Raw genomic sequence first — 13,522 nt, 5'->3', positions numbered from 1 at the left:
TTAGTGATATTGAGACGGGGGCAACTCTCCTATTCTTTTTAGAGTAATGCACTGGGAACTTTCATATCCACCCGAGGGTGCAGACGGAGCTTCAATTTAACATTTCATTCGAAAGTCAACAGCTTCAACATTGCAAAACTCCCCAAGTGCTGCACTTGAGTGTTAGCCAAGATGATAATGCTCAAGTCACAGAAGTGCGACTTGAACGCACCAACTCCCGATTCAGTCGAGAGTGCTGCAACTGAAACAAAGCCGATACAAAAGTTCACAACCTCATAATTTCCCCCAACTCTGTTTTATAAGTTCCAGGACATACCAAATTCATGGTGATGATTTCCACAGACAGTTGCACATACACAGAGACATATATAGAGATAGACAGACACAGAGACACACACACACATAATCAAAAATGTGCACGCACCAACGGGCATGCACAGATGCCTTCGTCATCTCGAGGGATAGACAGGCTGAATCACTGTCGCAGCTTTGACTGATGTTTGCGATTTTTGAAACAGATGTATCGTGAATATTGCAGATTAATAAAAATGAGAAAAAAATGTCAGTGTTGAAAGGTGTGGGACGTTCTTCAATCTATCTCAGGATCAGTTTGGCAGAGAACCGGTTAAATTGTGAAATGGAATGAAAAATGCTGCGAATCGTAGTCGGCAGGATTCGAACCTCCGCAGGATAACCCAATGGATTTCTAGTCCATCGCCTTAACCACTCGGCCACGACTACTGTGTCGCCGCCATTTTAAACGTTACTCAGAAAAAACTCAGTCATCCATCTCTGTGCAGCAGACGGCCAAAGACTCCTGAAAAATTCTCCGTTTGCTAAAAATCTGGACGAGGCAATCTCCTCTACCTGTATTTTTACAGTTCGATATTGCTCTGGAACTTTTTAACATGAATCTCTTCCAAGAAACAGAAGTAAAATTCTACGATTTGAAATAACTGCCTCCCCGTCGGGGAATTGAACCCCGGTCTCCCGCGTGACAGGCAGGGATACTCACCACTATACTAACGAGGAACTGACGTGTACCAATTCTGTCAGAGCAGTAATCAGCCACTGTGACCAAAACTGGGCACCATGAGAAGTGGACAGACACATTGAGAGACAGAGACAAACCGACAAACAGGGAGAGACAGATAGCGAGATAGAGACAACGAGAGACAGAAAGTGTGAGACTGAGAAGGAGAGGCAGACTGAGTGAGAAAAAGACTCAAACATTTCCATATACAGAGATGTGTGTGTGTAATCTATTATGAGAGAGAGAGGAAAAGAGTGATAGAAAGACAATGATAAAGACAGTTACAAGGAGAGAGACAGATGGAGAGAGAGCGATAGAGACTAAAACAGAAAATGATGGAAATACTTCTCAGCTTACAGGCAGGGACTCACAGAGACAGGCAAAGACATGGACAGACCGAAATGAAGGGAAAGAGAGAGCCAGTCAGACAAAGATTCTGAGAGAATCCCATTGGAACAGACGTGGCACCGTGAGAAAGAGACAGATTGAGAGACAGAGACAAACAGAGAAACAGGGACAGACAGAGTAGTCAGACTGAGAGAGACAAAGACTCAAACATACAAACACATACACATCTCTCTGAAGAGAGAGAGCGGTAGAGACCGAGCGACGCAGATACATTTCACAATTTCATTTCATTATCGGTTCAGAGTGTCGCATTGTTACAGAAAATTGCTGATTCAACCGATGAAAATCCGGTCTCACTGATCAGAATGGGAGGAAATCCGTGTTAAATTAAAGAGATACCAGGAGTGGGGTACGAACCCACGCGGTAAAAAACCATTAAATTTCAAGGCCAACGCCTCAACCACTCGGCTACCCTGGCCCTGTGAAAACCTGCATTCTGTCTCTGTGAGAATCTGGGATTCAACCGCAACCCCACATACAAACACAGACACATCGGCTTTCAGTGAGCATTTACGAACATTTTTAGTGATATTGAGACGGGGGCAACTCTCCTATTCTTTTTCGAGTAATGCACTGGGAACTTTCATATCCACCCGAGGGTGCAGACGTAGCTTCAATTTAACATTTCATCCGAAAGACAACAGCTTCAACATTGCAAAATTCCCCAAGTGCTGCACTTGAGTGTTAGCCAAGATGATAATTCTCAAGTCTCAGAAGTGCGACTTGAACACACAAACTCCCGATTCAGTCGAGAATGCTGCCACTGAACCAAAGCAGATACAAAAGTTCACAACCTTATTATTTCCCCCAAGTCTGTTTTATAAGTTCCAGGACATACCAAATTCATGGTGATGATTTCCACAGACAGTTGCACATACACAGAGACATTTGTAGAGATAGACAGACACAGAGACACATACACAAAACCACAAATTTGCACGCACCAACAGGCATGCACAGATGCCTTCGTCATCTCGAGGGATAGACAGGCTGAATCACTGTCGCAGCTTTGAATGATGTTTGCGATTTTTGAAACGGATGTATCGTGAATATTGCAGATTAATAAAAATGAGAAAAAAATGTCAGTGTTGAAAGGTGTGGGACATTATTCCATCTATCTCAGGATCAGTTTGGCAGAGAACCGGTTAAATTGTGAAATGGAATGAAAAATGCTGCAAATCGTAGTCGGCAGGATTCGAACCTGCGCACGATAACCCAATTGATTTCTAGTCCATCGCCTTAACCACTCGGCCACGACTACTGAGTCGCTGCCATTTTAAACGTTACTCAGAAAAAACTCAGGCATCCATCTCTGTGCAGCAGACGGCCAAAGACTCCTGAAAAATTCTCCGTTTGCTAAAAATCTGGACGAGGCAATCTCTTTTACCTGTATTTTTACAGTTCGATATTGCTCTGGAACTTTTTAACATGAATCTCTTCCAAGAAACAGAAGTAAAATTCTAGGATTTGAAATAACTGCCTACCCGTCGGGGAATTGAATCCCGGTCTCCCGCGTGACAGGCGGGGATACTCACCACTATACTAACGAGGAACTGACATGCACCATTTCTGTCAGAGCAGTAATCGAGCCACTGTGACCAAAACTGGGCACCATGAGAAGTCGACAGACACATTGAGAGACAGAGACAAACCGACAAACAAGGAGAGGCAGATAGCGAGATAGAGACAACGAGAGACAGAAAGTGTGAGAGTGAGAAGGAGAGGCAGACTGAGTGAGAAAAAGACTCAAACATTTCCATATACAGAGATGTGTGTGTGTGATCTATTATGAGAGAGAGAGGGAAAGAGTGATAGAAAGACAATGATAAAGACAGTTACAAGGAGAGAGACAGATGGAGAGAGAGCGATAGAGACTAAAACAGAAAATGATGGAAATACTTCTCAGCTTACAGGCAGGGACTCACAGAGACAGGCAAAGAAATGGAAAGACAGAAATGATGGGAAAGAGAGAGCCAGTCAGACAAAGAGTCTGAGAGAATCCCATTGGAATAGACGTGGCACCGTGAGAATGAGACAGATTGAGAGACAGAGACAAACAGAGAAACAGGGACAGACAGAGTAGTCAGACTGAGAGAGACAAAGACTCAAACATACAAACACATACACAACTCTCTGAAGAGAGAGAGAGAGGTAGAGACCGAGCGACGCAGATACATTTCACAATTTCATTTCATTATCGGTTCAGAGTGTCGCATTGTTACAGAAAATTGCTGATTCAACCGATAAAAATCCGGTCTCACTGATCAGAATGGGAGGAAATCCGTGTTAAATTAAAGAGATACCAGGAGTGGGGTACGAACCCACGCGGTAAAAAATCATTAAAATTCAAGGCCAATGCCACAACCACTCGGCTATCCTGTTCCTGTGAGAGCCTGCATTCTGTCTCTGTGAGAATCTGGGCTTCAACCCCAACCCCACGTACAAAAACATACACATCGGCTTTCAGTGAGCATTTACGAACATTTTTAGTGATATTGAGACGGGGGCAACTATCCTATTCTTTTTCGAGCAATGCACTGGGAACTTTCATATCCACCCGAGGGTGCAGACGGAGCTTCAATTTAACATTTCATTCGAAAGTCAACAGCTTCAACATTGCAAAACTCCCCAAGTGCTGCACTTGAGTGTTAGCCAAGATGATAATGCTCAAGTCTCAGAAGTGCAACTTGAACACACAAACTCCCGATTCAGTCGAAAATGCTGCAACTGAAACAAAGCCGATACAAAAGTTCACAACCTCATAATTTCCCCCAACTCTGTTTTATAAGTTCCAGGACATACCAAATTCATGGTGATGATTTCCACAGACAGTTGCACATACACAGAGACATATATAGAGATAGACAGACACAGAGACACACACACACATAATCAAAAATGTGCACGCACCAACGGGCATGCACAGATGCCTTCGTCATCTCGAGGGATAGACAGGCTGAATCACTGTCGCAGCTTTGACTGATGTTTGCGATTTTTGAAACGGATGTATCGTGAATATTGCAGATTAATAAAAATGAGAAAAAAATGTCAGTGTTGAAAGGTGTGGGACGTTATTCCATCTATCTCAGGATCAGTTTGGCAGAGAACCGGTTAAATTGTGAAATGGAATGAAAAATGCTGAGAACCGTAGTCGGCAGGATTCGAACCTGCGCGGGATAACCCAATGGATTTCTAGTCCATCGCCTTAACCACTCGGCCACGACTACTGTGTCACTGCCTTTTTAAACTTTACTCAGAAAAAACTCAGTCATCCATCTCTGTGCAGCAAACGGCCAAAGACTCCTGAAAAATTCTCCATTTGCTAAAAATCTGGACGAGGCAATCTCATCCACCTGTTTTTTGACAGTTCCATATTGCTCTGGAACTTCTTAATATGCATCTCTTCCAAGAAACAGAAGTAAAATTCGACATCTTGAAACAACTGCCTCCCCGTCGGGGAATTGAACCCCGGTCTCCCGCGTGACAGGCAGGGATACTCACCACTATACTAACGAGGAACTGATGGGTACCAGTTCTGTCAGAGCAGGAATCGAGTCACTGTGAACAGAACTGGACACCAGGAGAAGTCGACAGACACATTGAGAGACAGAGACAAACCGACAAACAGGGAGAGACAGACAGCGAGATAGAGACAACGAGAGACAGAAAGTGTGAGACTGAGAAGGAGAGGCAGACTGAGCGAGAATAAGACTCAAATATATACATGTACAGAGATGTGTGTGTGATCTATTAAGGGAGAGAGGGAAAGAGTGAGAGAAAGACAATGATAAAGACAGTGACAAGGAGAGAGACAGATAGAGAGAGAGCGATAGAGACTAAAACAGAAAATGATGGAAATACTTCTCAGCTTACAGGCAGGGACTAACAGAGACAGGCAAAGACATGGACAGACCGAAATGATGGGAAAGAGAGAGCCAGTCAGACAAAGAGTCTGAGAGAATCCCATTGGACCAGACGTGGCACCGTGAGAAAGAGACAGATTGAGAGACAAAGACAAACAGAGAAACAGGGACAGACAGAGTGAGTCAGACTGAGAGAGACAAAGACTCAAACATACAAAACTCTCTGAAGAGAGAGAGAGATGCAGAAACCGAGCGACACAGACACATTTCACAATTTCATTTCATTATCGGTTCAGAGTGTCACATTGTTACAGAAAATTGCTGATTCAACCGATGAAAATCCGGTCTCACTGATCAGAATGGGAGGAAATCCGTGTTAAATTAAAGAGACACCAGGAGTGGGGGACGAACCCACGCGGGACAAAGCCATTGAGTTTTAAGGCCAACGCCTCAACCACTCGGCTATTCTGGCCCTGTGAGAACCTGGATTCTGTCTCTGTGAGAATCTGGGTTTCAACCCCAACCCCACATACAAACACATGCACATCGGCTTTCAGTGAGCATTTACGAACATTTTTAGTAATATTGACACGGGGGCAACTCTCCTATTCTTTTTCGAGTAATGCACTGGGAACTTTCATATCCACCTGTGGGTGCAGACGGAGCTTCAATTCAACATTTCATCCGAAAGTCAACAGCTTCAACAATGTAAAATTCCCCAAGTGCTGCACTTGAGTGTTCGCCAAGATGATATTCTCAAGTCTCAGGCGACTTGAACACACAAACTCCCGATTCAGTCGAGAATGCGGCCACTGAACCAAAGCCGATACAAAAGTTCACAACCGTATTATTTTCCCCAAGTCTTTTTTATAAGTTCCAGGACATACCAAATTAATAGTGATCAATTCCACAGACAGTTGCACATACACAGAGACATATAAAGAGTTAGACAGACACAGAGACACACACACACATAACCAAACATTTGCACGCACCAACAGGCATGCACAGATGCCTTCAACATCTCGAGGGATAGACAGGCTGAATCACTGTCGCAACTCTGACTGATTGTTGCGATTCTTTAAACGGATGTATGGTGAATATTGCAGATTAATTAAAATGAGAAACAAATGTCAGTGTTGAAATGTGTGGGACGTTATTACATCTATCTCAGGATCAGTTTGGCAGAGAACCGGTTAAATTGTGAAATGGAATGAAAAATGCTGAGAATCGTAGTCGGCAGGATTCGAACCAGCGCGGAATAACCCAATGGATTTCTAGTCAATCGCCTTAACCACTCGGCCACGACAACTGTGTCGCTGCCTTTTCAAACGTTACTCAGAAAAAACTCAGTCATCCATCTCTGCGCAGCAGACGGCCAAAGACTCCCGAAAAATTCTCCGTTTGCTAAAAATCTGGACGAGGTAATCTTCTCCACCTGTATTTTTACAGTTCGATATTGCTCTGGAACTTTTTAATCTGCATCTCTTCCAAGAAACAGAAGTAAAATTCGACATCTTGAAACAACTGCCTCCCCATCGGGGAATTGAACCCCGGTCTCCCGCGTGACAGGCAGGATACTCACCACTATACTAACGAGGAACTGATGGGTACCAGTTCTGTCAGAGCAGGAATCGAGTCACTGTGAACAGAACTGGACACCAGGAGAAGTCGACAGACACATTGAGAGACAGAGACAAACCGACAAACAGGGAGAGACAGACAGCGAGATAGAGACAACGAGAGACAGAAAGTGTGAGACTGAGAAGGAGAGGCAGACTGAGCGAGAATAAGACTCAAATATATACATATACAGAGATGTGTGTGTGATCTATTAAGGGAGAGAGGGAAAGAGTGAGAGAAAGACAATGATAAAGACAGTGACAAGGAGAGAGACAGATAGAGAGAGAGCGATAGAGACTAAAACAGAAAATGATGGAAATACTTCTCAGCTTCCAGGCAGGGACTAACAGAGACAGGCAAAGACATGGACAGACCGAAATGATGGGAAAGAGAGAGCCAGTCAGACAAAGAGTCTGAGAGAATCCCATTGGACCAGACGTGGCACCGTGAGAAAGAGACAGATTGAGAGACAAAGACAAACAGAGAAACAGGGACAGACAGAGTGAGTCAGACTGAGAGAGACAAAGACTCAAACATACAAAACTCTCTGAAGAGAGAGAGAGATGCAGAAACCGAGCGACACAGATACATTTCACAATTTCATTTCATCATCGGTTCAGAGTGTCACATTGTTACAGAAAATTGCTGATTCAACCGATGAAAATCCGGTCTCACTGATCAGAATGGGAGGAAATCCGTGTTAAATTAAAGAGATACCAGGAGTGGGGGACAAACCCACGCGGGACAAGCCCATTGAATTTAAGGCCAACGCCTCAACCACTCGGCTATTCTGGTCCTGTGAGAACCTGGATTCTGTCTCTGTGAGAATCTGGGTTTCAACCCCAACCCCACATACAAACACATGCACATCGGCTTTCAGTGAGCATTTACGAACATTTTTAGTAATATTGACACGGGGGCAACTCTCCTAATCTTTTTCGAATAATGCACTGGGAACATTCATATCCACCCGAGGGTGCAGACGGAGCTTCAATTTAACATTTCATCCGAAAGTCAACAGCTTCAACATTGCAAAATTCCCCAAGTGCTGCACTTGAGTGTTAGCCAAGATGATATGCTCAAGTCTCAGGAGTGCGACTTGAACAGACAAACCCCCGATTCAGTCGAGAATGCGGCCACTGAACCAAAGCCAATACAAAAGTTCACAACGGTATTTTTTTTCCCCAAGTCGTTTTTATAAGTTCCATGACATACCAAATTCATGGTGATGATTTCCAGTGAAAGTTGTACATACACAGAGACATATAAATAGATAGACAGTCACAGAGACCCACACACACATAACCAAAAATGTGCAAGCACCAACGGGCATGCACAGATGCCTCAGACATCTCGAGGGATGGACAGGCTGAATCACTGTCGCAACGTTGACTGATGTTTGCGATTTTTGAAACGGATGTATCGTGAATATTGCAGATTAATAAAAATGAGAAAAAAATATCAAAGTTGAAAGGTGTGGGACGTTATTCCATCTATCTCAGGATCAGTTTGGCAGAGAACCGGTTAAATTGTGAAATGGAATGAAAAATGCTGAGAAACGTAGTCGGCAGGATTCGAACCTGAGCGGGATAACCCAATGGATTTCTAGTCCATCGCCTTAACCACTCGGCCACGACTACTGTGTCGCTGCCATTTTAAACGTTACTCAGAAAAAAACTCAGTCATCCATCTCTGTGCAGCAGACGGCCAAAGACTCCTGAAAAATTCTCCGTTTGCTAAAAATCTGGACGAGGCAATCTCATCTACCTGTATTTTTACAGTTCGATATTGCTCGAGAACTTTTTAATATGCATCTCTTCCAAGAAACAGAAGTAAAATTCTACATTTTGAAACAACTACCTCCCAGTGGGGGAATTGAACCCGCGTCCCCGACGTGACAGGTGGGGATACTCACCACTATACTAACGAGGAACTGACGGGTACCAGTTCTGTCAGAGCAGGAATCGACTCACTGTGAACAGAACTGGACAGCATGAGAAGTCGACAGACACATTGAGAGACAGAGACAAACCGACAAACAGGGAGAGACAGACAGCGAGATAGAGACAACGAGAGACAGAAAGTGTGAGACTGAGAAGGAGAGGCAGACTGAGTGAGAAAAAGACTCAAATATGTACATATACAGAGATGTGTATGTGTGATCTATTAAGAGAGAGAGGGAAAGAGTGAGAGAAAGACAATGTTAAAGACAGTGACGCGGAGAGAGAGAGATAGAGAGAGAGCGATAGAGACTAAAACAGAAAATGATGGAAATACTTCTCAGCTTACAGGCAGGTAATAACAGAGACAGGCAAAGACATGGACAGACCGAAATGATGGGAAAGAGAGAGCCAGTCAGACAAAGAGTCTGAGAGAATCCTATTGGAACAGACGTGGCACCGTGAGAAAGAGAGAGATTGAGAGACAGAGACAAACAGAGAAACAGGGACTGACAGAGTGAGTCAGACTGAGAGAGACAAAGACTCAAACATACAAAACTCTCTGAAGAGAGAGAGAGGCAGAAACCGAGCGACACAGATACATTTCACAATTTCATTTCATTATCGGTTCAGAGTGTCACATTGTTACAGAAAATTGCTGATTCAACCGATGAAAATCCGGTCTCACTGGTCAGAATGGGAGGAAATCCGGGTTAAATTAAAAAGATACCAGGAGTGGGGGACGAACCCACGCGGGACAAGCCCATTGAATTTAAGGCCAACGCCTCAACCACTCGGCTATTCTGGTCCTGTGAGAACCTGGATTCTGTCTCTGTGAGAATCTGGGCTTCAACCCCAACCCCACATACAAACACATGCACATCGGCTTTCAGTGAGCATTTACGAACATTTTTAGTAATATTGACACGGGGGCAACTCTCCTATTCTTTTTCGAGTAATGCACTGGGAACTTTCATATCCACCCGAGGGTGCGGACGGAGCTTCAATTTAACATTGCATCCGAAAGTCAACAGCTTCAACAATGTAAAAATTCCCCAAGTGCTGCACTTGAGTGTTCGCCAAGATGATATTCTCAAGTCTCAGGCGACTTGAACACACAAACTCCCGATTCAGTCGAGAATGCGGCCACTGAACCAAAGCCGATACAAAAGTTCACAACAGTATTATTTTCCCCAAGTCTTTTTTATAAGTTCCAGAACATACCAAATTAATAGTGATGATTTCCACAGAAAGTTGCACATACACAGAGACATATAAAGAGATAGACAGACACAGAGACACGCACACACATAACCAAAAATTTGCACGCACCAACGGGCATGCACAGATGCCTCAGACATCTCGAGGGATAGACAGGCTGAATCACTGTCGCAACTTTGACTGATGTATGCGATTTTTGAAACGGATGTATCGTGAATATTGCAGATTAATAAAAATGAGAAAAACATGTCAAAGTTGAAAGGTGTGGGATGTTATTCCATCAATCTCAGGATCAGTTTGGCAGAGAACCGGTGAAATTGTGAAATGGAATGAAAAATGCTGAGAATCGAAGTGGGCAGGATTCGAACCTGCGCGGGATAACACAATGGATTTCCAGTCCATCGCCTTAACCACTCGGCCACGACTACTGCGTCGCTGCCTTTTTAAACATTACTCAGAAAAAACTCAGTCATCCATCTCTGTGCAGCAGACGGCCAAAGACTTCTGAAAAATTCTCCGTTTGCTAAAAATCTGGACGAGGCAATCTCATCTACCTGTATTTTTACAGTTCCATATTGCTCTGGAACTTTTTAATATGCATCTCTTCCAAGAAACAGAAGTAAAATTCGACATCTTGAAACAACTGCCTCCGCGTCAGGGAATTGAACCTCGGTCGCTGGCTTGACAGGCGGGGAAACTCACTACTACACTAGCGAGGAACTGACAGGTACCAGTTCTGTCAGAGCCGGAATCGAGTCACTGTGAACAGAACTGGACACGAGGAGAAGTCGACAGACACATTGAGAGACAGAGAAAAAACCGACAAACAGGGAGAGACAGACAGCGAGATAGAGACAACGAGAGACAGAAAGTGTGAGACTGAGAAGGAGAGGCAGACTGAGTGAGAAAAAGACTCAAATATATACATATACAGAGATGTATGTGTGTGATCTATTAAGAGAGAGAGGGAAAGAGTGAGAGAAAGACAATGATAAAGACAGTGACAAGGAGAGAGACAGATGGAGAGAGAGCGATAGAGACTAAATCAGAAAATGATGGAAATACTTCTCAGCTTACAGGCAGGGACTAACAGAGACAGGCAAAGACATGGACAGACCGAAATGATGGGAAAGAGAGAGCCAGTCAGACAAAGAGTCTGAGAGAATCCCATTGGACCAGACGTGGCACCGTGAGAAAGAGACAGATTGAGAGACAAAGACAAACAGAGAAACAGGGACAGACAGTGTGAGCCAGACATGATGAGACAGACTCAAACATACAAAACTCTCTTAAGAGAGAGAGAGAGAGGCAGAAACCGAGCGACACAGACACATTTCACAATTTCATTTCATTATCGGTTCAGAGTGTCACATTGTTACAGAAAATTGCTGATTCAACCGATGAAAATCCGGTCTCATTGATCAGAATGGGAGGAAATCCGTGTTAAATTAAAGAGATACCAGGAGTATCTCAACCACTCGGCTATTCTGGTCCTGTGAGAACCTGGATTCTGTCTCTGTGAGAATCTGGGCTTCAACCCCAACCCCACATACAAACACATGCACATCGGCTTTCAGTGAGCATTTACGAACATTTTTAGTAATATTGACACGGGGGCAACTCTCCTATTCTTTTTCGAGTAATGCACTGGGAACTTTCATATCCACCCGAGGCTGCAGACGGAGCTTCAATTTAACATTTCATCCGAAAGTCAACAGCTTCAGCATTGCAAAATTCCCCAAGTGCTGCACTTGAGTGTGAGCCAAGATGATATGCTCAAGTCTCAGGCGACTTGAACAGACAAACTCCCGATTCAGTCGAGAATGCGGCCACTGAACCAAAGCCGATACAAAAGTTCACAACCGTATTATTTTCCCCAAGTCTTTTTTATAAGTTCCAGGACATACCAAATTAATAGTGATGATTTCCACAGACAGTTGCACATACACAGAGACATATAAAGAGATAGACAGACACAGAGACACACACACACATAATCAAAAATTTGCACGCACCAACGGGCATGCACAGAATGCCTCAGACATCTCGAGGGATAGACAGGCTGAATCACTGTCGCACCTTTGACTGATGTTTGCGATTTTTGAAACGGATGTATCGTGAATATTGCAGATTAATAAAAATGAGAAAAAAATATCAAAGTTGAAAGGTGTGGGACGTTATTCCATCTATCTCAGGATCAGTTTGGCAGAGAACCGGTTAAATTGTGAAATGGAATGAAAAATGCTGAGAAACGTAGTCGGCAGGATTCGAACCTGTGCGGGATAACCCAATGGAATTCTAGTCCATCGCCTTAACCACTCGGCCACGACTACTGTGTCACTGCCATTTTAAACGTTACTCAGAAAAAAACTCAGTCATCCATCTCTGTGCAGCAGACGGCCAAAGACTCCTGAAAAATTCTCCGTTTGCTAAAAATCTGGACGAGGCAATCTCATCTACCTGTATTTTTACAGTTCGATATTGCTCGAGAACTTTTTAATATGCATCTCTTCCAAGAAACAGAAGTAAAATTCTACATTTTGAAACAACTACCTCCCATTGCGGGAATTGAACCCGCGTCCCCGACGTGACAGGCAGGGATACTCACCACTATACTAACGAGGAATTGACGGATACCAGTTCTGTCAGAGCAGGAATCGACTCACTGTGAACAGAACTGGACAGCATGAGAAGTCGACAGACACATTGAGAGACAGAGACAAACCGACAAACAGGGAGAGACAGACAGCGAGATAGAGACAACGAGACACAGAAAGTGTGAGGCTGAGAAGGAGAGGCAGACTGAGTGAGAAAAAGACTCAAATATGTACATATACAGAGATGTGTGTGTGTGATCTATTAAGAGAGAGAGGAAAAGAGTGAGAGAAAGACAATGATAAAGACAGTGACGCGGAGAGAGAGAGATAGAGAGAGAGCGATAGAGACTAAAACAGAAAATGATGGAAATACTTCTCAGCTTACAGGCAGGGACTAACAGAGACAAGCAAAGACATGGACAGACCGAAATGATGGGAAAGAGAGAGCCAGTCAGACAAAGAGTCTGACAGAATCCTATTGGAACAGACGTGTATTTAGATTTACAGAAGGCATTCGATGAGTTGCCTCACAAGAGATTATTATACGAGCAAGGATTAAGGATTGGTTAATTGACAGAAAACAGAGAGTAGGAATAAACGGGTGATTTTCGGGTTGGCAGGCTGCAACTGGTGGGGTGCTGCAAGAATCGGTGCTTGGGCCCCAGCTATTCACAATCTATATCAATAATTTGGATGAGGGGACCAAATGTCATATATCGAAGTCTGCTGAGGCTACAAAGCTTGTTGGGGATGTAAGTGTGAGGAGGATGAAAAGAGGTTTCAAACGGATATGTACAGGCTCAGTGAGTGGGCAAGAACATGGAAAATAAAATATAA

General features: G+C 43.8%; 6 non-coding genes across 6 annotated transcripts; all 6 read right to left on the bottom strand.

Moving 5' to 3' along the window:
- Nucleotides 1–960: 960 nt before the first annotated feature.
- Nucleotides 961–1,032, bottom strand: trnad-guc (transfer RNA aspartic acid (anticodon GUC)). Its single transcript has one exon. It is a non-coding gene; the product is annotated as a tRNA-Asp (tRNA).
- Nucleotides 1,033–4,587: 3,555 nt separating this feature from the next.
- trnas-aga (transfer RNA serine (anticodon AGA)) lies at nt 4,588–4,668 on the bottom strand. The gene has a single exon. It is a non-coding gene; the product is annotated as a tRNA-Ser (tRNA).
- A 219-nt stretch (nt 4,669–4,887) lies between these two features.
- Nucleotides 4,888–4,959, bottom strand: trnad-guc (transfer RNA aspartic acid (anticodon GUC)). Its single transcript has one exon. It is a non-coding gene; the product is annotated as a tRNA-Asp (tRNA).
- Nucleotides 4,960–8,486: 3,527 nt separating this feature from the next.
- Nucleotides 8,487–8,567, bottom strand: trnas-aga (transfer RNA serine (anticodon AGA)). The gene has a single exon. It is a non-coding gene; the product is annotated as a tRNA-Ser (tRNA).
- Nucleotides 8,568–10,435: 1,868 nt separating this feature from the next.
- trnas-gga (transfer RNA serine (anticodon GGA)) lies at nt 10,436–10,516 on the bottom strand. Its single transcript has one exon. It is a non-coding gene; the product is annotated as a tRNA-Ser (tRNA).
- Nucleotides 10,517–12,340: 1,824 nt separating this feature from the next.
- On the bottom strand, nt 12,341–12,421 carry trnas-aga (transfer RNA serine (anticodon AGA)). The gene has a single exon. It is a non-coding gene; the product is annotated as a tRNA-Ser (tRNA).
- Between the last annotated feature and the right edge of the window lie 1,101 nt (nt 12,422–13,522).

The sequence above is a fragment of the Pristiophorus japonicus genome, chromosome 23 (genome assembly GCF_044704955.1).
Source record: "Pristiophorus japonicus isolate sPriJap1 chromosome 23, sPriJap1.hap1, whole genome shotgun sequence".
Taxonomy (NCBI): domain Eukaryota; kingdom Metazoa; phylum Chordata; class Chondrichthyes; family Pristiophoridae; genus Pristiophorus; species Pristiophorus japonicus.
Note: the sequence above shows the minus strand (reverse complement) of the source record. Positions and strands in the feature narration are given on the sequence as shown.